Source organism: Papio anubis, chromosome 3 (assembly GCF_008728515.1).
Source record: "Papio anubis isolate 15944 chromosome 3, Panubis1.0, whole genome shotgun sequence".
In the NCBI taxonomy this organism is placed as follows: Eukaryota; Metazoa; Chordata; class Mammalia; order Primates; family Cercopithecidae; genus Papio; species Papio anubis.
In genome coordinates this window covers 90,863,711-90,890,880 of record NC_044978.1, presented here as the reverse complement: position 1 = coordinate 90,890,880, position 27,170 = coordinate 90,863,711, and the positions used below count along the sequence as shown (strand labels likewise).

General features: G+C 36.9%; 1 long non-coding RNA gene across 1 annotated transcript in view; it reads right to left on the bottom strand.

Moving 5' to 3' along the window:
* The window catches only part of LOC103884504, a 61,628-nt gene that overhangs the window by 5,161 nt on the left and 29,297 nt on the right, over nucleotides 1-27,170 (bottom strand). Inside the window, exons 4-8 of the long non-coding RNA XR_001902676.3 lie at nucleotides 22,830-22,910; nucleotides 20,777-20,930; nucleotides 9,185-9,335; nucleotides 6,873-7,019; nucleotides 205-336 (exon numbers count right to left, since the gene is read on the bottom strand). This is a non-coding gene — a long non-coding RNA (uncharacterized LOC103884504). The remainder of the gene's footprint in view (nucleotides 1-204; nucleotides 337-6,872; nucleotides 7,020-9,184; nucleotides 9,336-20,776; nucleotides 20,931-22,829; nucleotides 22,911-27,170) is intronic.

The following is a 27,170-nucleotide window of genomic DNA, read 5'->3' as shown; positions in this document are numbered from 1 at the left end:
CCCACACACCATAAAGACAAAGTGAAAGCACCAAAAGAAGTTTTAAGCAATTACCTCCACACATTTCCATTTCTCTCTCCCAAAACTCTCATCTCCGTCTGGCCTGCTCTAATTTTTGATGGCCTGCATGTATAATAGAGTTCCAAGTGAGGCTGAATTTAGAACACTGAGTGACAAGCTGGCAGCATGTACTGCTTTACGTACCTGTAGCCTGTCCTCTTGGAGATTTTCTCTGTTTTGCTCTTAGTTGTGTAAGATGTTCAGGCACCTGTTCTCTTGCGGGGAAGTCCCATAACCTGATGTTTGTCAAGACTTCTTGGTATGCAGAGCTTGCGTCTAGGGTAGGGTATGGAAAATTTGCATACTAATGAAGGAGCCTTTTAGGGAAAAAAATGAGTCAAGATCTGAACGACTAACTTCCCTTTTGAGGTTTAACGTCGTTAGAAAATTTCTGACAGATTGAGGTGGCTTTGCTCAAGATTTTTAATTGGAAAATGGCATCAAAGGTTTTGAAATAGAAGTCTCCCTCAGTGCTTTGGGCTTAAGACCCATCCAACTCATGAGCCTAGCCATCCAGAATAAGCAGTTTCAGTTAAAGCACATGTGAGAAGTGGGAAGTTCCTAAGCTACTTCAATTCCTAAGAACCTAGCACGCGGTCAGTTTTGGAGATCCAAGGCTAAATGTGTGTCTGTATAAACTTGAAACCTAACTATGGTATAACTGTACAGTGCTAAAGAGATCTAAACAAAGAAAGGATATCATTGCAGCAGTAATAAATAGGCATTCTTTAGACTGCAGAACAAGTGCTTGGTAGAAAAACCAAGTGCAATAATAGAAAACCTCTGATGTTAAAGGCCTTCATGGAATTTTCAGTTCTCTCTCTTCCCTTCTTTTTATGAATAGTTTTTTTGTGGGGAGGCCATAGGAGGCAGACATTGATATTTCTGCAAATACAAGAATGAGATTGCTAATAGATATAGACCAAACTGATAAATTAAGTTGTGGTTTCCAGCTCTGCTCGGTTTTAGAGTTTTGGCAGACTCCCTGTATTCCTGTGTCTCTGAGTATAAGCTGCATATATTGCAAAACTTAGATAAGAGTCTGTGGATTCCATGGGAGCATAAAAATTGAGCAGAAAAATAGTTAATTAATTTATTTTTTAAAAATCCACATAACTCGAAATATTAGAAAACATAATAAATTAAAACATAGAAATCAGTATGTAGATTTACAATGTAGCCCGTTTTGGCCAGGTGCAGTGGCTCATGCCTGTAATCCCAGGATTTTGGGAGGCCAAGGCGGGTGGATCAACTAAGGTCAGGAGTTCAAGACCAGCCTGACCAACATGGAGAAACCCTATCTCTACTAAAAATACAAAATTAGCCAGGCATGGTGGAGCATTCCTGTAATCCCAGCTACTCAGGAGGCTGAGGCAGGAGAATCGCTTAAACTTGGGAGGTGGAAGTTGTGGTGAGCCAAGATCACGCCATTGCACTCCAGCCTGGGCAACGAGAGTGAAACTGCCTCTCAAAACAAACAAACAAACAAACCAAAAACACAACAATGTAGCCTGTTTTACAAATCTCAAAGATTTAGGTGGCCAGTAGGAAGTTGGCTAATTGGGAAAGATGCTGAGATACAAGATTGGCTGAATAATTAGAGAAGGCATTCTTAGTTTTGGAATGGGGAACTGGGAAGTAGGATAAGAGCTAGACCAAAAAAAAAAAAAAAAGAGACCAAATATAGCCCAGAAACTCTAACTGATGTCTTAACTCTGTGCTTTTAAATCAGTTTCACACTTCTATTCCTTATGTGCCTGGTACCCAGTCAAAAACAAAAAAAAACAAAAAACCCTCTGGACAAAAATGTGTTGGAAAATAAAATGAAAGAAAGTATCCCATTTACAAAATCAGATTTCATAACTAAAATACTTAGGAGTAAAAATTGAGAATCTACTTGGAGAAAAAATTAGGGAATTTTTAAAACTTTAAATAAATGGAGATATGTTTTGATCTGGTATAGAAAGACCAATCTTATAAACATGAAAATTCTCCCGAAATTTAGTAAGTTGATTCAATGTAATCCCTAGCAAAATTCCAAAGAGTTGTCTTCTTTTATTTTTTGATTTGCAAAAGCAATACAAGAGCTCACCTATAAAAATAAATATATGAATAGAGCCAGAAAATTTCTTAAAAAGAAAATTAATGTGGGGAAAATATTTCTATCTGGTATTAATATGTATAAAGCTTTAATATTAATGAATGTTATTAATAGCCAAAGAACAGGCAGATCTGTGAAACTAAAGAATTCAGAAGTAAGCTCAAAAACAAATGGGAATTCAGTGCATTAATAAATATATCTCCTTAAATTACTGAGAGAAAAATCAGTTGTTCAAAAAACCAATATTGAAAAACTGGGCTAGCAATTTAGAAAGCTCTCAAAATAAAACCCAGATATATAAATACTTGATTGTAAAAATGAAATCATAAGAGAACTAAAAGAAAAAACAGAGGATTTTTTTTTAACAATCTTAGACTAGGAGGCTTTTTATAGGAAGACTGAAAATCCGAAGTCGTTAAGGAATAGATTACATTTGACTGCATGAAAACTAAGATCTCCTGTAAGACTAAGTGCCTGTAAGAAAAAGAGTCTTACCACAAAGACAAAATACAACAAACCACCTGAAGAAAGCATTATTTGCAACATATGACAATAAAATCTTAATTTCTTTAATACACAAATAAGACTTACTAATCAATAAGAAAAAAGGCAATCAAATAGACAAAATAAATGGCACTGTCTATAGACCTGTAGATCAATTTAAAATACTTTACTTCACTAAGAAATGACGCAGGCACAGAAAAAGTCTCCTTCATGAGTCTTAATTCTAGTAGGAAGGCTGACAGTTAGCTGGTGAACACTTGTATAGCCATACTAGTTGCTTATGACTTGTGCTTACTCTTATTGGTCAATGCCCATGCCCCTTTTAGTTGTTAAATATTTTAGGTATCATCACTGCTGGCAGAGTGTAGGCAGACAATAAACCAACAAGAATGTATAGCAGAGTTTCTCAACCTCTGCAGTACCGACATTTAAGAATGGATAATTCTTTGCGTGAGAGCCTGTCCTGTGCATTGTAGGATGTTTAACAGCATCCCTGGCCTCTACCCACTAGATGCCCACAGTAGCAATCACCCTCCCCATTTGTGAAAACCAAACATATTTTTAGATATTGCCAAATACCTCTCTCCCCTGTTGACAACCACTGATATATGAATAACATTTCAGGTAGAGTGTTATGAAGAAGAATAAAGGTGGGTGAGAAGAGACAGAATGAAGGAGGCATAGGCAACTTTCAGTGGGATGGTAAGGTAAGAGCTCCCTGAAAAGTTGGCACCTGAGCAGTGAGCTGAAGTGAGTGAGCCATGCTGCTACAGAGGAAGAATTCCAGGCGGAGGGAACAGCAAGAGCAAAGAACCTAAGACATGAACATGTCTGACATGCTTGAAGAATAGTGAGAATACCAATATAGTTGGAGCAGAGGGAGAAAGAGTGGGATTGAAAGATAAGGTCAGAGAGGACGCCAAGAGCTGGTCTTTTAGGGTCTTGTAGAACACAGTAAGAACTATGAATATTACTTTGGATAAAATGGAAAACCATAGGATGGTTTTGAGAGAAGATGGATGCGGTCTATCTTACTCCTCTATTTTAAAAAAGGAATAAAAATAGCTGAGAATCTTATTAAAAAATAATCAACCAGTTGCTATTAATTCAAAAGACTTTTAAAAATTGATATACCACCTTTCTCAACTTAGGACATTAGCAAAGAATTGGAAGTTGAAATACCCCGTCATGGGGAAATTTTTGGGAAACAGGCACATTCCTCCACATTAATGGATGTAAATTGGTACAATTTCTTTGAAGGACAAGTTGTTAATGTCTATCTATCTATCTATCTATCTATCTATCTATCTATCTATCTATCATCTACCTATCTAATCTATCTAGTTTTTTTGTCGTTATTGACAAGTTCTCACTCTGTCACTGAGGCTGGAGGGCAGTAGTGTGATCATGGCTCACTGCAGCCTCAACCTCTCCGGGTTCAGGTGGTTCTCCTACCTCAGTCTCCCAAGTAGCTGGAACTACAGTCATGTACCACCATGTCTGGCTAATCTTTGTATTTTTTGTAGAGAGCGGGTTTCACTATGTTTCCCAGGCTAGTCTCAAATTCCTGGCCTCAAACCATCCCCCCAATCTCGGCTGCTGAAAGTGCTGGCATTAATGGCATCAGCCACCCCAGGCCCAGGCAATTTTTTTTTCTTTGAAACAGTGTCTCACTCCAGCTCAGGCACGAATGCAGTGGTGTGATCATGGCTCACTGCAGCTGCAACCTCCTGGGCTCAAGCAATCCTTCCACCTTAGCCTCCTGAGTAGCTGGGACCATAGGCATGCAACACCATACCTGGCTAATTTTTTATTTTCTGTAGAGACAGGGTCTCACTATGTTGCCTAGGCTGGTCTTGAACTCCTGGGTTCAAGAGATCCTCTCACCTTGGCCTCCCAAGTGTTGGGATTACAGGCATGAGCCACCACACCTGGCCTGTTAGAATTTTAAATTTTAAGTGTTAAAATGGACACAGTAGGCCAGCAGGGCGCAGAGGCTCATGCCTGTAATTCTAGCACTTTGGGAGGCCGAGATGGGAGGATAATTTGAGCCCAGGAGGTGGAGGTTGCAGTGAGCCGAGATCCAGTCACTGCATTCCAGCCCAGGTGACAGAGCAGGACCCTGTCTTAAAAAAAAAAAAAAAATTGACACAGTAACTACATTTCAAAGGAACTTATACAGATATACTCACACAAATGTGCAAAAAAAAAAATGTAAAATTATTTATTGCAACATTGTTTGAAAGCGAAAATTGCAATTAGCTCAGTGTTCACTAATATTGAACTGGTTGTAGAAATTGCAGCAAATCTATATAACAGAAATGGTTCAGTAATCAAGAAGTTTAAGATAAATCTATATAGGCTGATATGGAATTCTCCAAAAAAAACATTGTTAAAGAAAATAAAGCTTGGTACAAAAGCAGCTTATAGCATGATTCCATTGTTATTTAAAAGAATTTAAAAAGCACATGCGTGTTTGCTTTAAGGATATTTAATGTCTTTATATCTGGTTTCAATTAACTGGTTTGTTCCCTATAATTTTCATTGAACATAATAAAAAATGATCAGTAATGAATGCTCCATTCTGCTTGGATTTTGATTCTCAGGACTATGCTTATTTTGTAGATTTTCATTGGGGAACTCTTCATGGGTTTTGTGTGTGTGTGTGTGTGTGTGTTTGCTTTGTTTGTTGAGGTATTATCTGACTTACATTTACACTTTAATATAACTTCATCATAAATATAATAATTTTTAAAGTAAAAATTCCATATTTCCATGTGGATAGAAAGTTTCTGGGAGGATATATAAGAAACTAGTAACGATGATTTGGAGAGTGGAAGTAGAAATGAGACGGGGTGGGAGACTTCACATTTCATTTCACAGTTCTATGTACTTGTTTAATTTTTTATCATGTGCCTATTTTCTATAAAATTAATAATTTAAATTAAGCAAGAGAATCTTCTTCAATACCAGTGCCATCTTATAAGTGATCCCTACACTAGTGGCCCTGAACTTTTGTCTCCAGGGCCTGTCTCCCATTCCTGGCCTAGGATTATCTCTTGAAAGGGATAACAAATTTGATTTTCCTGGTTTTTATTTTCAATTCTCTGAGACTCCACTTGCTTTCACTCTGGCTCCTGTTCCTCCTAGTACTTCAGGTAACCATCGCATGATCTAACCTGTAGTCCATCTGTCTGCTTAACTAGCACCCAAACCTGGCCTTCCATAAAAGAGAGTAAGATAAAACTTTCATAAACCTGCCCAATATAAGCAACACTATCATGCAGGAAATGCTACTGTAATATTTTGTGGAAATAGACATCATTAAGATGCTCAATAACTGCATTACATCCAATTTAGAATTGGTGGTAGTTGTCATGTTTTTGTTTTTCTGTTTGTTTTTGTTTTTGAGACAGGGTCTCGTTCTCTTACCCAGTCTGGAGTACGGTGGTACAAACACAGCTAATTAGCCTTGACGTCCTGGGCTCAAGTGATCCTCCTGCCTCAGCCTCCTTTGTAGCTGGGATTATGACAAAATGGCATGACACCATGTCTGGCTAATTTTTTAAATTTTTTATAGAGACAGGGTCTCACTTTGTTGCCCAGGCCGGTCTTGAACTCCTGTGCTCAAGAGATCCTCCCGTCTCAGCCCTAAAGTGCTAGGATTACAGGTGTTAGCCACTGTGCCGGGCCATGTTTTTGTTATGGAATGGTAATATTATTATGGATTTTATATGCTTTAGGGCTTTGTAAGCAGATGCATGCTTAGTTCAGATTTCTACCATATAACATGCATTATTGCAAAAGAGTAGCTGAAGTTGGTAATTTTTTTCTTACTGGTTTTCAATGGGCCCATTTTTGGTGCATCCCCGGTCAGAGAATATATGGGAATATTGTTTCACATAGACTTGAGATCATATGTAGTTTGCAAGGGAGAGTTTCTCATCTGTCTCTTACCCATCCCTCATCTCCAGGGTTTGTTTTCTCTCACCATTTTTATACACTACTTTCCTAACCATTACTTCCACCTCCCAAGTCTAGGGTGAGTACTTTTTATCTCTGCTACTGTGATAGGTTACCCTGAGTTGTTAACATGTAGCCAATAATAAATGATGACATTCCCGACATTTTCACAAGGAATAAAACAATGTATATAGGTGTACATGTCAATTTTTGATGTCCAATCTCATTTCATGCTTCTTCTAACCTTTATTTTGTGCCATTATTTCTAACATCTATTTCTGGGCAAAGTTTTCTAGATGAAAACTTCCCGATTTGTTGACATTTTCTGGTTGAATAACTGTCAGATTCTCATTTGGCCTTTACACTTCATTCAGCTCCAAGTGGATAAACACTAAAGAGGAAAAAAAAAGCAGATATTCAGAAGCAGCCTAAATAACATATGGGTTTTTTTTTTTACTACTGACTCTGCCAATGTCAGTAGTAGTATTGCAGCTTCAATTAATAAATGTGGATTGTTGCAGCCAAAACACAATTATTATTTTTCCAGTAACTGTATTAAAAGAGTATTAAAATGATTATTCAGGTACCCGACTCTTTAAGGACAGATGGGATTCTATAAAACTGTCTGAAAAGCTAATTTGGCAAAATGCTATTTGTTATTTTAATTACGGAATTGGGGAGATAGTACCATGCAAAACAAATTCTCCATTTGGCTGAGTCCAGAGCTTTCCAGAAGGAAAAGATTGCTATGGTGATCATCATTGTGCTTTGCTGGCTATCGTCAGATAATAGCATTCCAGATGAGCAAGGCACCTAGTGATGAGCAATTTTTGCCTTAGGTTTTTGAACATTTGGGCAGATCTTAGCAATGCCTTCTCTACTTCATGATCTACTCTTTCATTATTTCCTTCTATTGCAGAATCCTGTTTTGCCTGAGTATGTCCAGGTTCTTCATAGAATTCTCCTACCTTTTATACTTTTTAAATGTTAAAAATTAAAAATGTTAAAAAATAATAAATAAAATAAAATATGTTAAAGGACCTGAACAGATAGGTGGCTAATACATGTTGTATTCCTCCAGCAAGTATCTTAACTTCAGATAATGTGTTAGTTCCCTATTTTGTCAATTTTGTAAGTGTGAAGTTTCATTTATTCAGTAATGAATGACATCTATGAGTAACATTTCATGTATAATAAACTTCACTATTAATATAGAAAGTATGGATTATTAGCAACAGAATTTTAATTAATACTCAATTAGCCTGGAGTCTCTCTGAACCTACTCTGGCTCAGGAAGCTGTCTGATTTAAAAAAAAAAAAAAAGAAAGAAAAATAACCTTCCAGTTCGCCTTAGAAGAACTGCTACAAATATTTTTTAATGTAAAGATCTGTTTTCACTTGAGATATAAAAGGAAAAGACTGAATTTTACTTGTTAGTGTAATAATTATTGGAAAATGACAATAATGCTTTCAAAATTATGGTTACATAAGAAATCAGAACGTTTTTAATGTTTTTAAAATAAGCGTTTGTTTTTTTAGACAGGCTGTCACTCTGTTGCCCAAGCTGAAGTGTAGTGGCATAATCATGGCTCATTGCAACCTCAACTTTCGGGCCTCAGGTGATCGTCCCACCTCAGCCTTCCTAGTAGCTAGGACTACAGGTGTGTGCCATCACACCCGGCTAATTTTTGTGTTTGTTTGTTTGAGACAGAGTCTCGCACCATCACCTGGGCTGGAGTGCAATGGCGTGATCTCGGCTCACTACAACCTCTGCCTCCCAGGTTCAAGCGATTCTCCTTGCCTCAGCCTCCCAAGTAGCTGGGATTACAGGCACCCAACACCATGCCCAGCTAATTTTTTTGTATTTTTAGTAGAGACAGGGTTTCACTATGTTGGCCAGGCTGGTCTCGAACTACTGACCTTGTGATCTGCTCATCTCGGCCTCCCAAAGTGCTGGGATTACAGGTGTGAGCCACCACACCCAGCCAATTTTTGTATTTTTTTTTTTAATAGGGTTTTACCATGTGGGCTAGCCTGGTCTTGAACTCCTGGATTGAAGCAATCCTCCCACCTCAGCCTCCCAAAGTGCTAGGAATACAGGTATGAGCCATCACACCCAGCCTAAAAATAAGTTCTTAAAGTTAAGCTACAATATGCAATTTGGATGAGAAGTTTCTTGAAATCTAATTTTAATTAATTGTTTTGTTATCACTATATTTTGTGATCAAATGTAATAACTGATGGGGCCGGGCACAGTTACACACGCCTGTAATCCCAGCTACAGTGAGGCTGAGTGAGCTATGATTGTGCCACTGAACTCCAGCCTGGACAACAGAGCCAGACCTTGTCTCTAAAAAAAATAATAATAATAATTGATTACTACTAATAAATATGTAACTGTCAGTTTTTTGCTTCTTTAATAACTGTATCGTATTATCAGCTCTCACAAAGAAGAATTACTTTCATTACATTTTTTTCTTTTCCAATGTCTTTATAAAACAGGTTCTCTAAAGCTATGAATGAATAAATAATTTTGAGCCAGATCTTCTTTCTTACCTCAGGTATCTTCTTTTTAGAACTTCCTTTGAAGGGATGACAGGCCAAAAGATGGAAATGGGAAGCAATAGAGGGAAATCAAAATTTCACTGCTGGTATTTAACATTATTGTGAAGTCAATTCACCAACTTCAAAAGAGCAGTGATAGGAACTGGCAAAAAAAGAGAGATCAGACAGAATAAGTAAACAGAGGTTTGAATGAAAGACTGAGAAACTTGGATTTAATTCTACAAGTAAAAGTAAGTCAGTGAGAGTTCCTGACCAGAGAATTGACCCAATAAAAAATTACTTTTGCAAAGATTAATCTGCAACTCTGCTAGGAATAAACAGGAGTCAAGAGATGGAAAACAAAATTAATACAGGAATTTGATTATAGTTATTCTAGCCAGAGGTCCTGAACACCTGGAGTAAAGTGGTTATTATGCAGAAGACAGACAGTATTTAAGGAATGTTATAAAGAAGGAATGGGCAAAGTTTTGGGACTGATTGATATGGGTAACAAATGATGGGGAGAGATAAAAAGGATTCCCTGATTCTGCCCTTATTAGGGTAGCAAAGTCAACAAATATTTTCTGTGTAAGGACATCTTTTTAAGAAACTCATAGTCACCTACAAGATCATAGTCGTAATTTAAAAATCCAATCATGGAGAAAAATATTTAACAAATAATTGCTATTAACTCAATAATGCTTTTAGATGAATATATATTTATAAATAACATCCACTATATGTCTGTTCACACTGTGCACTGTTTGACTCTTCTGCATATTGACATTGATATAAATGTCAATTATAGCACAACCTAGAGTTGTGCAGTATACAACCTACCCTACTGTACACAGTAGTCATAGACTGTAGCATTTATGTATCTCTGAAAACAGTTAAGCAAAACTTGAGGAACTCCCACTTATTCAGTCCTCGGATATTATCCAGTTCAAGATGACTTCAGGGATGTTTTCGAAAGACTCTATAATTCACCAGGGACAGTCATCTATATATCAGATAACAATAAGAGGAAGAAAAACAAGAGGACTATATTGCTATGAACAGTGATGGGAAAGTTCATAGAAAGAAGAGTTCTTCTTCCCTACAAAATCCCTTAGCCTCTCTGCTTTCTAAGATAACGTAGGGACTAAGAATTATCTACTCCACTATATTAGTTTCCTAGGGTTGCTGTAACATTACCACAAACTTGGTGGCTTAAAAAACATAAATTTATTTTCTTACAGTTTTGGAGGCTAGAATTCCGAAATCAAGGTGTCAACAGGGCCATGTTTTTCCTGGAGGCTCTAGGGAAGAACCGTTGCTTGCCTCTCCCAGCTTCTGGTGACTTTCAGCAATCCATGGCATTCCTTGGCTTGTAGCTGCATCACTCCAATCTCTGCCTTCCTCTTTACATAGGTTTCCTCTCTGTGTCTTTATGCATCTTCACATTTTCTTATAAAATCACTTATCATTGGATTTAGGACCCATCCTAATCCAGTATGATCTGATCTTGGGATCCTTAACTAATTACATCTGCAAGGACCCTTTCAAATAAGGTTACATTTTGAGGTTCTGGGTGAACACGAATTTGGGGGGAACTTTATCTAATCCACTACATATATCTATGTGAAAAACCTAAATATTTTGCAGGCCATGCTTTCAAGTCTCTTAAATAAAATGCTACCTCTTACAGTTGCTGAATTTTACAAAGGTAAAAACGCAATATGTTCAGATTCTAAAGCTCAAATAAAAAAATAACAGCCTCAAGACCACAATAGGGGTGGGTTACAGCAAAAATGCTTTGGTTGAACAAAGCAGCACAGGGCATCAAAGAAAAGTCAATGTCTCCAGGCTCCTGCTTTAACAAACTCTTGAGAACATAGCCTTCCCTTGAGTAATGACTTTCCCATTCATTGTTTTGACGTACTTTTTCCTACTTGTGTTAAAGTCCTGCTTTTATTTCATTATGAAAGAAGAAAATGAAGGAAAGAAAATAGGATATAATTATATGGGCATGTTATCTGTTTTCATAAAACAAAACCTTTTATTTTGTTGTTAATTGATGTTTACATTGTACAATTAGTTATTATATTGATTTTTCCTTTCTTAATCTAGTTTCGTATATTCATTCATTGAAGCATAATTGGAATGTTTTATCGAAAACATTATGATTGTTTATTAATATAGAATAGAATATTTGAGACTTTTAAAATATTAGTTTATAATTCTTTTTGAAGTTTGTATAGAATGGTGAATTTTTAAAAATTCATCACGATGTTTTTTCCTAACATGAATTATTTATCCTTTGCATAAAAAGAGGTAATTTTTTATTTATAAAACTATCTTTCTTCTTATTCTTTGTTGCTTTCACATTTTCACATAGCAAATTAAAGGAAAAATTACATTATTGCAGGAATTCAGTAATCTTTTCCTAAATAAGGTTAAATTTGTTCTGCTATCTATATTAAATAATAACAGAGGAGATAGGTTTCACCAGAATACTAGGGGCTGATGGCAAAAAGATGGGAGAAACTGTACCCCTGCTATTAAAGGACTGAACAAACTAGTGGTAAAGAAATAATTATAGGCTGGGTACAGTGGCTCAGGTCTATAATCTCAGCACTTTGGGAGGCCAAGGAGGGAGGATTACTTGAGGCCAGGTGTTTGAGACCAGCTTGGGCAACATAGCAACACCTATCTCTACAAAAAAATTTTAGGAAAATTAGCCAAGGCCGGGTGCAGTGGCTCATGCCTGTAATCCCAGCACTTTGGGAGGCCAAGGCGGGTGTATCACCTGAGGTCAGGAGTTTGAGACCAGCCTGACCAACATGGAGAAACCCCATCTCTACCAAAAATACAAAATTAGCCAGGCGTGGTGACACATGCCTGTAATCCCAGCTACTTGGGAGGTTGAGGCAGGCAAATCGCTTGAAATGGGAGGCAGAGGTTGCGGCGAGCCGAGATCTTGCCATTGCACTCCAGCCTGGGCAACAAGAGTGAAACTCGGTCTCAAAACAACAACAACAACAACAAATTAGCCAGGCGTGGTGGCTCATGCATGTAATCCCAGCACTTTGCCAAGGCAGGCAGATCACCTGAGGTCAGGAGTTCAAGAACAGCCTGGCCAACATGGCAAAACCCCTTCTCTACTACAAATACGAAAATTAGCTGAGCGTGGTGGCCCATGCCTGTAATCTCAGCTACTCTGGAGGTTGAGGCGGGAGACTCTGTTGAGTCTGGAAGGCATAGGTTGTAGTGAGCTGAGATGGTGACACTGCACTCCAGCCTGGGTGACAGAGTGAGATTCTGTTCCACATAAAAAAAAAAAAAAAAAAAGAAGGGACTAGAGACTGTGGGTTTGCGTTGTTGTCATGGGCAATGGGGTATAGTGACCTTTACTGACATGGAAGGCTTGGTAGAAAATGAGATGCAGAGGAGTCAAGAGTTTTGCCTTGTCTGTGTTAAGTTTGAGATGCTAATGAATCCAGGAGGAGATACCAAGTTAGGAGAAAGATACACAAGTCTAGAGAAGAAGAATTTAGAATTGGAGATTGGAGATCAGTCTACAGGTCATCTGCAGCATAAAAATGGCATTTAAAGCCAAGTGTTACCTATGATGGGTTCAACTACACAGGGAGCGAGGAACTTCTTTCCTCACTACCAAAGGCTGTGTGAAGTGCACAACCTTCTCCTCCCACCTTAGAGACTCTTGGAGAGGAATAGTGGAGAGAGAAGAAACCTGAGAAACTAAGCATGCTACCTTAAGTGACTACACATTAATCCAAAGAGATATTTAAAATTGTTTTACTAGATTATGTCCACAGATTTAGAACAACATTTTCGCCCACCACACAGTAAGTGAGGGGTTATGGGAAATATAGGATCAGCCCTAGAGAAAATAAAGAAATTCCATTTTCTTTGCTCATCTTTGCTCACCTGAGTATAATGTGAATAAATCTAAGCTCTTTTATCACATATAATTTTAAACGCAACAATTCTTACTATTAACAAATATCTGCTCCTATTACTTCCCTGAAATGAAATTCATGTATAATAAAACTAACCTACACAGAGTTTCAAAAATAATCAATATAATATTTAACATTATATCTTTATAAGAGAAATGAGAAAAAAGTAATTTGTAATAAAATAGTATGTGTTTCAGTATGTCAATGCTCAGGCACAGCTATACTAGAATACCTGAAGCAGTCAGATGCTTGCATCTATTTATAGTTACATGCCATAAATGTGACAGCCACAATGCAGGTACATTTTTGGCAACTCAAATATCCCAAGCAGCATCTACCGACAGTGGCAAGATTCTCCAAAATAGCTAACAAATTTTGTAAAACTCTGAACAAAAGAAAAGTATATGCTTCCCTCAATTTACACAATACTTCCATTTCTAGAAAATTCTTGTTTATATGCTGAAATAGATTTTCACCTATATTAATTGCTAGGGAGACATTTGAAAGTTGTGCAGGATGTAGAACAATATTTTGTTGAGAAAGACTGTTCAAGCACTGCAGGATCTAACCTCCCCGGTCCCTGCCCAATAAAAGCCAGTAGTACTTCTAATCTCTGGGACAACCAAGAATGTCCCTACACATTAGCAAATATCCCTAGGGAACAGTCTCATTCCCACTGAGGACCACTCTTTAAGTGATGTAAAACTATGTTTTAGTTAATACAGAATCAATGAAAATATGATAAGCAGAAATGTGTCCACACAAATGTTTTGGAAGATACTACCAATGGCATAATATAGACTGAAATGGGTGGAAATTAATGGCTAACAGTTCCATCCAGTGACTGTTGCAGTGCTTCAGATAATAGATTATAAAAGCTAGATTAAGATCATGGTATTATAAAGGGAGAGAAGAATACAAATCTAGAAACTGTGTAAAGCAAAATGAAAAATATTTGAAGGTCAATTAGACATAGATTGGGGAAGACCTGGAATGTAGTATGGCTCTGAGCTTTCTAACTTAGAAGACCAAAAAATTATAATGCTATTAATCATGTTAATAAATACAGAAAAAAAAGATTTGAAGGACATGGGGGTAGAAGATAAGTTAAATTCAACTTCATGCACATATAGCTTGAAGGAACTGCAGGGTGATTTTGCTTCCACCTAATTTATTATCATTAATTCATTCAACAAGTATGCATTATCGACTGTCTGCCTGGTATTGAGTCTGTGGCAGTAAGACAATCATGTTCCCCATCCTCAAGGAACATAGCATTTAATGAGAAAGACTTACCAATAATTATACACATAATTATCTAGTTATAATTGCTGTGAGTGAAGTTGTGATAAGTGCAATAGTTTGACATCCAGAGAAAGACTGATCTACGTTTGGGCAGTAAAGAGATGATCCTTGAGTGGAAGGCACCAGCAAATTTTATGCTATCCAGTTTCTCAACCATATTTCTTTATGTCCCTCTGCATTGGTAGGATATGACATTGATTGAAAAAATTATCGAAATGACCTATTGTCTAATTTCCTCACCCATTGTCTTGTGATCTTTGAGCCAGGCTTGCAAACTTTATGATCCATCATGGCTTTCATGTGAGAATAGAGTTGTTACATCTTCTACAGCAAAAAATGCCCACAATTGAACCCATTGGGAAAAAAATAAAACAAATCTTTTTCCCCGTGTAAATTCAGACTCTTTATTACCAAACACTCCTAACTCTTAGCGGGGCCATAAGAGTAACTGGTCTTTTAAAAGACTCATGTACTGCTGGGCATGGTGGCTCATGCCTATAATGCCAGCACTTTGGGAGGCCAAGGCAGAGGGATCACTTGAGCCCAGGAGTTTGAGACCAGTCTGGGCAACACAGTGAAACCCTGCCTCTACAAAAAAAGGAAAAAATTAGCTGGGTGTGGTGGTGCATGCCTGTGGTCCCAGCTACTCGGGAGGCTAAGGTGGAAGGATCACTCGAGCCCAGAAGGTGGAGGCTGCAGTGTGCTGTGATTGCACCACTGCACTCCAGCCTGGGTGACAGAGCAAGACCTTGTTGCAAAAAAAAAAAAAAAACCCTCTCATGTTGGTTCTTTGGTTCTTTCAAAAATTGTATGAGACCAACAATCTTTATAAGGCCAGGAAAGCAAACACCCAATCTAACAAAATTGCAGATCAGTTCCAGCAAAATTAGCAAGTCCTCAGCCCGAATCCTGAGTGCCCACACCAGTACACAGGAAGGCTGAGATTACCCAGGGCTCCTCATACCCCAGCGGAGACTGTATCCCAAGGGAATCCTTCCCTCTTCAGTCATACCTTGTGAAGAAAAGCTGGTGGAGCAATTTTTGAATAAGATAAAGTCTTAAAAAATATCAGAATAAAAGGGAGGGCGTTACATAAAGTGAACGTTGGTGAGTTATAAAAATCTATGGATAAATTAAGTTTCTTCTTCCTATAACATGGCCAAATGATGTTCACAACATGCATCTTCAAATCACTCAATATTGAACTGGCCAGGAGTCATAGCATCAACTCAGGACAAATGGGAAATATTTTCCATCTTTTGCAATTTTCACTGGAAAACTGTATTTCAAATATAATTTTAATAAATAAATCACTACTCTTCTCTAATTCAGTTTGAAAAACCAAAATTTGTGTGAACTTCTGCATTTTACCCCTAGACGCAAGTCCTAGTTAACATACACACTCAAACTCTCTACTTTTATTTAACAGGAAAATCTAAAATATTAAAATCCAGCTGGGCATGGTGGCTCACGCCTGTAATCCCAGCACTTTGGGAGGCCGAGGCAGGTGGATCACCTGAGGTCAGGAGTTCGAGACCAGCCTGACCAACATAGTGAAACGCTGTCTCTACTAAAAATGCAAAAATTAGCCGGGTGTGATGGCATGCGCCTGTAATCCCAGCTACTTAGGAGGTTGAGACAGGAGAATCGCTTGAACCCGGTAGGTGGAGTTGCAGTGAGCGAAGATCTCACCAGTGCACTCCAGCCTGGGTGACAGAACGAGACTTCCTCTCAAAAAAAAAGAGGCCAGGCGCGGTGACTCACACCTGTAATCCCAACACTTTGGGAGGCTGAGGCAGGCAGATTACCTGAGGTCAGGAGTTCGAGACCAGCCTGGCTAACATGGTGAAACCCTGTCTCTACTAAAAATACAAAAAAAAAAAAAGAAAAGAAAAGAAATTAGCCGGGCATGGTGGCATGTGCTTGTAATCCCAGCTACTTGGGAGGCTGAGGCAGGAGAATCGCTTGAACCTGTGAGGCGGGGGTTGCAGCGAGCCGAGATCACGCCACTGCACTCCAGGCTGGGTGACACAGCAAGACTGTCTCAAAAAAAAAAAAAAAAAAAAAAAAAAAAATTATAATCCAGGCTATAGTGAAAACAAAAATTTAACATCTATCTTCACTTAAAAAATATCTCAGGACCAAAAGACCATGAATTCATAAAGCTTCCAACCATCTTGCAAACACCTGGTAGTTCTGTTAAGAAAATCTAGGTGATTAGAAGTTTTTGGAAACTTAATTAAAGAGGGGTGCTCCTAAAGATGAAGACAGTTTTGCATCTGTGACATGCTGTTTTCCTATCATCCTTGATAGTTTGACAACGACAGACACATGCATCTCTTTGTAGCGTAGACAGGGTCTATGGAACATCTACAGAAGAGTAATTAATTTGTGTAAATGTCTAATTTGGAAGTTGTTGGAAATTATGTACTAAAATATTCTGAGTATTTTTAAGAAGTTGTATGATATATACGTGATTAAATAGATAGTGTAAGTCACCAATTATTCTCTTTTAGTGACAGTTCTAATGCAGATAGAATTCGTTGCATTTCTGATGATAGGTGTGCTTTAAAAAACTTGTTTCTGCTAAGTAAAAATGATAATTGTGGAAAATATTCAGCTACCTTGATAATTGGGGCCAGGAAAGAAATGATGATAAATAGATTCAAATCCTAGGGCATAAATTCAAATCAAATGTATTTCGATAATGAGGTCTCACTTAGCTATAATCTCTTTGGGAGCCTCTATTCAAATTCTCAGATATGGGAACTTGGAAAACACAAGCTGATGCAATATTCTGAAAAATCCTCCAGGGAAAAGAACATCTACCTAACAAGCGTATCAAACGAATTTTGTTCAAGAATTTAAACCAAAATGTTAAAGCTAAAAGAGCAATAGTGGATTATGAAAGTAAAATTACTTTGCATTATCATTTTAAATCATTCTCTCTGTTTGGGAACTGTAGTAATTCCTTTCAAGAATATATTCCTTATCTGAAATGAAAGCTACAGTTATTTTGTCTGCTTTGGGTCAAAAACAGTGTCATTTTCATGATAGCATTTAGCTTAATAAGAGTAATAAAACAAAAGACTCCCATAAATGCATAGTAGTATATAAATGGCTCCTACTTTGGCCACACCCACCTAAAAATAAGGAAAGATTAATGTTTATAATAAATCCCACTGGATTTGAGAATATTTTTGAGTTTGAATATGAAAGTTCCTATGAGGAACATTTGCATTTTGCCACTGCAATAAAATAAAGCAAATTGTAAATAAGATAGAATTTAATTAAAAATACTTCACTAAATTGTAATTCTTAAATGCCTAACAAACCATTGTGATAATACTCTCACTGACTAGTTAAGATGGAAAAAGCTTTTCAATTTTAAGTAGTTTTCTAAAAGTGTAAGGAATCCTCACACTAATCTTGGTTTACAGTTTAAAATGTTAATTAGGCTACCTTCTAAATTACTATTAGAAAGTAATCATTGTGATATTTGTGTGTGTATGTGTGTGTGTGTGTGTGTGTGTGTGTATAGGCCAGAAAAGAAATGATGATAAATTCAAATTTATCAAATTCAAACATTATAGAGAGAGAGAGAGAGACGGAGTCTCGCTCTGTCACCCAGGCTGGAGTGCAGTGGTGTGATCTTGGCTCACTGGAAGCTCTGCCTCCCGGGTTCACGCCGTTCTCCTGCCTCAGCCTCCCAAGTAGCTGGGACTACAGGCACCCGCCATGACGCCCGGCTAATTTTTTTTTTGTATTTTTAGTAGAGATGGGGTTTCACCATGGTCTCGCTCTCCCGACCTCATGATCCACCCGCCTTGGCCTCCTGAAGTGCTGGGATTACAGGCGTGAGCCACTGCGTTCAGCCTTTGTTTCTATATTTTAATGTATTCAATAAAAATTTAGTTCTATGAATTTAGCAAGATGTAAATACTTGTGATTATGTAGTCAAAATTCTTATACATTATTCAGTAGGTATATACTATCTTCTTACGTTGGTACAAATAGGAATCTCATAGAATACTTATAAAATTTAGAATCTTTGATAGACCAGGAAGGACAATTATAAGTTACCTACTATGAAATCTATGCTAAAAATTTGTTTCTGAATTATAAAATCAAACATGGTCAAAGCAAAAGTTTTAAAAAGTTTGTTTAGTATTCATTTATACTTCTGTGACTGGCTTCATTCACTTCTATTCTTCTATTGGGTTGGGTGCCTTTTTACTATCGATTTTAAGAGCTCTTTGTTTATTATGGATGCTGGTCCTTTGTTTAGCAGATGTTTGGCAATTTGTTTTTCTAGTTTGTGGTTTATTGATTATTTTTTACTATGTTTGAGATTATTTTTCATACAAATCTTTATATAGTAGCTTCAGAATTATTCATTTAGTACCTTCTAATTTTCATGATATTCTTTTAAAAGTCTACCTTATTCAGCCACATTTTCTTCTTATACATTTATAATTTTGTTTAATAAAACTTAAGCTTTTTATCCAGCTATTTGGATTATGTTGTTAAGAATAAGGTAGATAGCCCTTTTTCTAATTTCCCAAGTGCCTAGCCACTTATTTCAATATAATTTATAATCACTTTTTTCCTCTCACTTGAAGTGATAATATCTTCTGCAGTAGACAGAAGATATATATCACAGATGCCCACATCCTAATCTCCAAAAACCTGTAAATATGTTAGGTCACATGGCAAAGGAAAATTAAGGTTGCTAATCAGATGAAACTGTGATGTGGTGTGTACCCTGGATTATCCAGGTAAGCCCAATGTAATCACAAGAGTGCTTGTAAGTGGAAGAGGGAGGCAAAAGGGTCAGAGTCAGAGAAAGAGTTGAGAATGCTATGACTGAATATTGGGGCAAGGGCCATGAGACAAGCAAAGAAGGCAGTCTCTAGAAGCTGGAAAAGGCAAGGAAACAGATTCTCCCCAGAGCCTTTTGACGTCACCTTGATTTCAACCCAGAGAGACCCACTTTGGACTTCTAATTTCCGGAACTGTAAGATAATAAATTTGTATTGTTTTAAGCCAGTAAGTCTGTGGTAGTTTGTTACAGCAATATATGGCAGATGCACCTGTCAACAATAGCTTAACTTAAGCCTACCCTGAGAATGACCTTATAATCTAAGAAGAGGGTGTGTTTCAAGTTTCAAGTTAAGGAATCCAGGAGCGGCCAACCTGAAGATTTATTCCTTATTCTGCGAAGAACATCTGAACCCCTAGTCCATTCCATGGAGCACAGGCCATATTGAGGATCAAGGCCCTTTGTTTTGGGTTAAAGGAAGGTTGCCTGGTGGAGGCTGCTAGGGGGAGGGTGCTAAGTGAAATTGCAATATAAACTGCATGCTTTTTATACTTGGTTGCAATCCTCCCATCCTGCCCACCACTACTGCACCGCCCTGTATGTAAGTCCTCTCAATAAGCCCTATGTCTCGTTTGCTGGTTCCAGGTCTCCTCTTTGGCCTCTCGAACACGGTGTCATCCATATTGAAGTCAATAGATGTCTGGCAGAAGAGCAGCAATAGAAAACTAAAATGCCTTCTTTTACAAACAAGAAAATAGATAAAGTGGCATTAATTTTCTAATTAATAGTAAACTTGGTTAATATAGAGGGCTTCTTACTTTTACCTATGTACTTACAGTTAAAGCACTTATATTTATAATTAATAAAGGAAAAAGGAGAAAGCTAAAACTTAAAAAAAAAGGACAAATATTTGAATTGAACTACAAATAAAACTATTAAAAGATAGAAGGCAACTACTACAAATAAAACTATTAAAAGATAGAAGGCAACTACTATGCCATTCAACAGTACTATGGAAAGTTATGGCAGATAACTCTAAGGACTGGACAATCATATTGTTTTTTAACTTTAGAGTATAATTTACTTTATTTCTTGGGACAGAGCCTCACTCACATCCAGGCTGGAGTGCGGTGGTGCGATCATGGCTTATTGCAGCCTTGACCTCCAGGACTCGAGTAATTCTACCACCTCAGCCTCTTAAGTAGCTGGAACTACAGGCACACATCATCACACCCAGCTAACTTTCTAATTTTTAGTAGAGACAAGGTCTTGCTATGTTGCCCAGGCTGACATCAAAATTCTGAATTCAAGTGATCCTCCCACTCTGGCCTCTCAAAGTGCTGGGATTACAGGTGTGAGCCGCTGCATCCGGACATAGAGTATAATTTGTATGGATGCACTTGACATTTTTAGAATTTCCAGAGTCCCACAATAAAGGCCACAATGAGGATGCCATAGAATGAACTTTTGCTTATAAGAAAGAATGAAACTTTCTAGATTATGGTACCTTACCTTTCCACCCAATGTATGATTTCCTTTCCACACAAAAGTTGGACAGAAGAACTTCTTACACAAGTGAATAGTGTAGTTTACACGGAGAAACTTTCTAAGTGTGCTGCCTTTCTCATCTCATCCTTCTGGTGCAGAGAAAGCGTGAAGTTTTAGGCTTTAAAAGAGTGTTGAGAGATTTACAGTTAAGATGACACTAAATATAGGTGTTCATGCAACATATGGAACCAAAAATATATATGTAATAGATAAAAACATTAAGAAAGAAAACCAAAAAGACTTAGTCAGATCCAAATACAAGATAAATATCCACGGATAAGAAGCAGAAGAGAAATGCCACCACCTCTGCTAGATTCTAAACCAAGACTAGGCACTGGTGGCTGGAATTTGGTTTTTGCAGGCTAAAAGGTCAGAAAATATACCATGCAAGATAGAAGACTGAAACTACATCTATTGCTCAAAGCTAAAACCTGAGATGGAACTCACCTCCTAAAAGGAAATAAAAAATAATTGTTGTATCTGCTGCTTTGTTCATAGTTCATTTGAAACTTTAGGCTCAGGCAGGGAGAACAATAGGCACAGTTCCTTGAATATGAGGCAAAGCAAGCCACCAGCTGGCTTGATAAACAAATTTGCAATATTACCAAGTCAATATTTGTGTACCAAAGACTCCAAACTCATATGATGATACCTGATTTTGGCCTGGGAGCCAGGGCATCTGAGCAGAGGTAACCATACAACCACCAGACAAGCAGATGTGAACACAGAGGTTGAGAGAGTAAGAGAGAAATGCAAAGTGAAACTTCAAAATACGTATTTGTATGTGTGTGTGTGTGTAGCCAACAGCAACACCTAATAAAATAAAAAATCAGATGAATCCATCTCAGATGAAATTAGAGAGCAGTCTAAAAAAGATATTAAAATAAATTCTTAGTAAGTTAATTGATATGAAGGTAAAGTTTCAAAAACAAAAAATTTTAAACAAAAGGAGAAAAAATAAAGGATACAAAGATAAAAGAAGAAACAGATACATGTGACAATTACAGAACTTACAAAAATTAAAAATAGAGGCCAGGCACAGTGACTCATACCTATAATCCCAGCACTTTGGTAAGCCAAGGCAGGTAGATCACTTAAGGCCAGGAGTTCCAGACCAGCCTGGCCAACATGGCGAAACCCTGTCTCTAAAAAAAATACAAAAATTAGCCAGGGATGGTAGTGCATGCCTGTAATACCAGCTACTTGGGAGGCTGAAGCAGAAGAATCACTTGAGCCTGGGAAGCAGCGGTTGCAGTGAGCCAAGATTGCCCCACTGCACTCCAGTCTGGGTGACAGAGTGCGACTCTGCCTCAAAATTAAATAAATAAACAAATATAATAAAATACAACTGCACACTACTAGCATAGCTAACTAGAACCCTCCTACATTATTGATAGCAATGTAAAATTGGACAAACACTTTGGAAAACTTCTTCGCAATTTCTTATACAGTAAAACAAGCATTTCTCGTATGACCCAGCAATCACATTCCAAAATACTGGCTCCAGAGAAATAAAAACATGTGTCTACACAAACTCCTATAAGAGAATGTTTATAACAAGTCTATTTCTAATAGCCTCCAAACTGGATAAAACTCAAATGTCCATCAACAGGTGAATAATGAATGGGTAAACAAATTGTGGCACATTCATACAATGAAATACAACTCAGCAGTAGGATGTCACAAAGTACCAATACATGTAAGAACATGGATAAACCTCCAAAGCATCATGCTAAGAGACAGAAATCAAACACTGAGTTCTATATGATTCTATTTACACAACATTCTGGAAAGGGTAAATCCATAGAGATGGTAATCAGATCATTGTCAGAGATTGGAACTAGAGGAGGGATTAAATAACAAGGAGCATAAAATAATTTTTGGGGTTAATGGAAATGTTCTATATTATCACATTATCAAGTTTACACATTAGATAGTAAATTTCATTCTATGTAAACTATACCTCAATAAGCTTAAATTTTAAAAACAAGAATAAAGAGAAAATATTAAAAGCTACCAGAGAGAAAAGGAACACATTTTGACCTCCAGCGGGCCTCTCCTCTGTGATAATAGGTGCCAAAAAGCAATGAAGTAATACCTGTAAGCAATGAAGAAATATAATTATGAACCTAAAATTTAATATCCAGTTAAACTATTATTTGGGTTAAAATACATTTTCAAATATACAAAGACTAAGATTTTTATCCATGGATTCTCACTAAAAGAATAAAGAATGTCCTTCAGCAACAAATAAAACCAGCAGGGATGCAAGATTTATTTTTTAATGATATGCTCAAAAAATAATAAAAATAAAGTTAATTAATATTAGTATTGACTGTAAAAAAAAAAAAAAAAAAAAAACCACTACTTTTGAAACCCCATCTCTACCAAAAATACAAAAAATTAGTTGGGCATGGTAGTGGATGCCTATAATCCCAGCTACTCGGGAGGCTGAGGCAGGAGAATCACTTGAACCTGGGAGGCAGAGGTTGCAGTGAGCTAAGATCGCACCATTGCACTCCAGCCTGGGCAACAAGAGCAAAACTCACTTTCAAAATAAAATAAAATAACAATCATAACAGCATGGGAAAGTGTAATCAGTAAATAACTCAAGCATGCTAAGAATATTTTCATGTTTGGAGAAGCATAGAAATGGCAAATAAATTAAAACGTATAAAAAATTATAGTTAAATATTATGTGAATAACTAAGGGTTACCACTAACATACATATGTGTATGTAATACATATATATATAATTAGTATAATTTGTATGTAATACATATATATAAAATCAGTAGTACCTGACTCAGCAGAGGAAAAGTATGAAAATAGAAAACTTTTGGTCCAAGAGAAGACAGAAAAAAATGTAAAAGCAACAACAAAGAAGTAGGGAGAAAACATAAAATAAGATAGTAAAAATCAGTACAAATGTACCAGAAATAATAATAAATAAGATTATTAGATTGGATTAAATAACAAAACTTTACTCTATGCTGCTAGTAATACACTAAACTGAAATAAAGACCATAGACACAGTTAACAAGAAAAGATAAAGATATCCTATGCAAATACTAACCAGAGGAAGGTTATTTTAGCAATATAATAAATAAAAAATAAATTAAGGGCTATAAAAAAATAGAACATTAATTGAAAAAAATGATATAACAAAATAGTAACAGAAAACAGCCACCTGGATGTTAACAATAATTACGTTACAATAACATAACAGCCATGAAACACATAAAATAGAATTGCAAAAATTAACAAACTCTATAGTCATTATAGAAGATTGTAATGCCTCCTTATCAGAAACTACTACGACAAACAGGCAAAAAATTTAGAATATAGAAGATTTGAACAACAGAATTAACAACATGATGTATATAGTCCTGCTCCCTATGGGTTTACATATCCTTTTCTTGCATGCTTAGAACATTTATGAAAACTGAGCATCTATTAGGTGACAAAATAATAACAACGTATATTAAATTATAAATTAATAATGGCAAAAATAGATATACATTTGTAAACTAAAGGATGCACTCCTAAGTTCTTCATAAGTTAAATAGAAATGCAAATGATGAAATATTTATAATTAAATGAAAATAAATGTAATATACTAAAAAAAATCCTGTGACATACAACCAAAACAATAATTGTAGAGTAATTGTACAGTTTTAAATGCATTTATTTAAAAATAAGTGAAATTGATTTTAAAAGTCTTAAGTTGACTCAGGAAGCTAGGGAAAGAACAGTGTCTTAAAGTTTCTAAAAAGCAAAACTGGGCGCAGTGGCTCACGCCTGTAATCCCAGCACTTTGGGAGGCCGAGGCAGGCAGATCACCTGAGGTCGGGAGTTCAAGATCAGCCTGACCAACGTGGAGAAACCCCGTCTCTACTAAAAATACAAAATTAGCCGATGTGGTGACGTAATGTAATTACATGCCTGTAATCCCAGCTACTTGGGAGGCTGAGGCAGGAGAATCGCTTGAACCCTGGAGGCAGAGGTTGCGGTGAGCCAAGATTGTGCCATTGCATTCCAGCCTGGGCAACAAGAGCGAAACTCAGTCTCAAAAAACTAAATAAAAAGCAAAAGTAATAAAATAATGACGATAGAAATTAATAAAAGAAAAGAAAAAAATTTAAAGCAACATATAAAAATCAATAGCATTCCCATATACTTATAAAACACTAGAAAATGTAGTAGTCACAAAAGTCACTAAAGACATATATTGGGCCTAAGAATACATATTAGCCTAAGAACATATAAGAATAAATCTATCAGTATATACAGAGAATAATTTTGGAGGAAATTGCAGAAAACTATTAAAAAACTTTCATTAACGAATTTCACTGTCTTATTGTTCAGGGAACAACAACAACACAAAACAACCAAGAAAGATGACAAAGGCCGGGTGCAGTGGCTCACACCTGTAATCCCAGCACTTTGGGAGGCCAAGGTGGGCGGATCACGAGGTCAGGAGATCAAGACCATCCTGGCTAACACGGTGAAACCCCGTCTCTACTAAATATACAAAAAAATTAGCTGGGCGTGGTGGCGGGAGCCTTTAGTCCCAGCTACTCGGGAGGCTCAGGCAGGAGAATGGCGTGAACCCGGGAGCGGAGCTTGCAGTGAGCTGAGATCCGGCCACTGCACTCCAGCCTGGGCCACAGAACGGGACTCTGTCTCAAAAAAAAAAAAGGTGACAACGAAGACCTGATTCAATGGAGAAATATGCCATGCACATATCAGAGAATACTCAATGTTGTTAAGATGTCAACCTCACCCAATTAATCTATAAATTCAATGTAATTCTAATGAAAGTATCCAAATGGATTTTTCATGGACCCTGAGAACTGATCTAAAATTTCACACAGAGAGCAAAGGATTATAATTAAGCAAGATAATTTTCAGGAAGGACAAATTGGGAAAACTTACATTCCCAGATAGCAAAAAAAAAATTTTTTTTTTTTTGAGACGGAGTCTCGCTCTGTCGCCCAGGCTGGAGTGCAGTGGCCGGATCTCAGCTCACTGCAAGCTCCACCTCCCGGGTTCACTCCATTCTCCTGCCTCAGCCTCCCGAGTAGCAGCGACTACAAGCGCCCGCCACCACGCTCGGCTAATTTTTTGTATTTTTAGTAGAGACGGGGTTTCACCATGTTAGCCAGGATGGTCTTGATCTCCTGACCTCGTGATCCGCCCACCTCGGCCTCCCAAAGTGCTGGGATTACAGCCTGAGCCACCACACCCAGCATAACTTCTTATGAGAACACGATTATTAAACAGCATGCCATACACACAGCGATAGATCATGAAATAGCATAAAGATCACAGAAACAGATTCATGCCTAAATGGAAACTTAATTATGACAGAAATGGCATTACAAACTACTGAGGGAGTTATGGGCCCATCAGTGAGTTTGTTGGTACAATTGCTATCCATATGGAAAATTAAAATTATCATGCAACATACAGAAAAATCTGTTCTAAGTTAAAGAAGGAATATTATGAAAAGCAAAACTTAGAATAAAATAGAGAGAGAGGACAGGGAAAGACATTATCAAAAGCCAAATTACAGACCATGAAGGAAATGTTTGATACATTTGACGTTATTAAAATAAAAAAATCTTATTTTACAAATGTATATAAACTGTATAAGAATATACATATGTGTAAAACATATATATGTATGTGTAAATACTCATGTATCTTAATAAACAACTCAGCAGAAAAAAGTTGTAGGTAATTCAAAGAATCATAGAAGGAATAAGACATAAGAATTAAAACAACACAATAAGAATAAAACCAATAAAATAAGAAAGCTCAAAACCAATAACAGACAGTATATAAGCCAAGGGGAAGAATATGAGTGGGTGAGCACTGTGTACAACACTGTATTCCCCCACAGTTTGTAAGTGCAGTAGCATCAGTGTAATTTGCATTCAGCTGCTATTACTTGATGACACAAAACATTAAAAGATTGGAGAAAATGTGATTCGATTTTACTGACATCATTTCTTTATATACCAATTTATAAATCTAATTCATGTCACAGAAACTTGAATGGTAGCAGAACAGGCTAAATCTAAAGCTGAAGATGCATAAACCTATCAATTACACTTTTATTTATATGCTCTAGAGAAAATCTCAGATATGTGCACAGGGAGACATGTTCAAGGATGTCCATTGCAGCATTCTTCATAATAGTAAAAAAAAAAAGACAGGTATAAGGATGTCCATTGTGGCATTTTTCGTAATAGTAAAAAATGTGAAAAAAGTATCAATATAATTCATCAGAGGAATGTAAAAGTCAAGTGTATATTCAAATAACAGAATACCATGTCAATTAAATTGAAT